Raw genomic sequence first — 854 nt, 5'->3', positions numbered from 1 at the left:
AATTCTATTGACTTGAGTGTTTTGTGTTTCTCATATGCATTCTCATGTTAGTGTCAGTAGTATACAAACTGCTAAGTTTGGTGTCTTGCATGCATTGTTATTTGATTTTAGTTGCATTTTGATTATTCCTCATTATTAAAAATCCAAAAATATTTTTAATTTGTGTCTTTTCAAGTCAATAGTACAGAGAATTGAAGATTCAGAACATACTGCAGAGGAATCACACAGAAAAAGCTGAGCATGCAAAAATGCCCAGTGAAGAAGACAGACTGGCGTTTAAACGCCAGCCAGGGTGCCTGGCTGGGCGTTTAACGCCCAAAAGGGTAGTAGTTTGGGCGTTAAACGCCAGAATGTGCACCATTCTGGGCGTTTAACGCCAGGATGGCAAAGGGGGAAGATTTTGTTTTCAAAATCAATTTTTTTCAAGTTTTCAAAGTTTTTCAAAATCAAATCTTTTTCAAATCATATCTTTTCAATCAAATGTTTTCAAAATCAATTTCTTTCCTTTTTCAAAGATACTTACTAACAATTAATGATTTGATTGAACATTTTTTGCCTTTTCTATTGAGGAAGGTTTTATGTTTGAATCATATCTTTTCTTGTTAGGCAAGTCATTAATTTTTAAAATCATATCTTTTCAAATTGTTTTCAAATCATATCTTTTAAAATTGTTTTCAAATCATATCTTTTTTTTAATCACATCTTTTTCAAAATAAGTTTTCAATCAAATCTTTTTAATTTCTAATTTCAAAATCTTTTTCAAAAATCACTTTACTTCTTTCCCACTTTTGTTTTCGAAAATCAATTAGTGTTTTTCAAAATGTTTTCAAAATCTTTTACTTAATTTTCGAAAA

Source organism: Arachis stenosperma, chromosome 10, assembly GCF_014773155.1.
Source record: "Arachis stenosperma cultivar V10309 chromosome 10, arast.V10309.gnm1.PFL2, whole genome shotgun sequence".
Taxonomy (NCBI): domain Eukaryota; kingdom Viridiplantae; phylum Streptophyta; class Magnoliopsida; order Fabales; family Fabaceae; genus Arachis; species Arachis stenosperma.
This window is presented reverse-complemented; position numbering follows the sequence as displayed.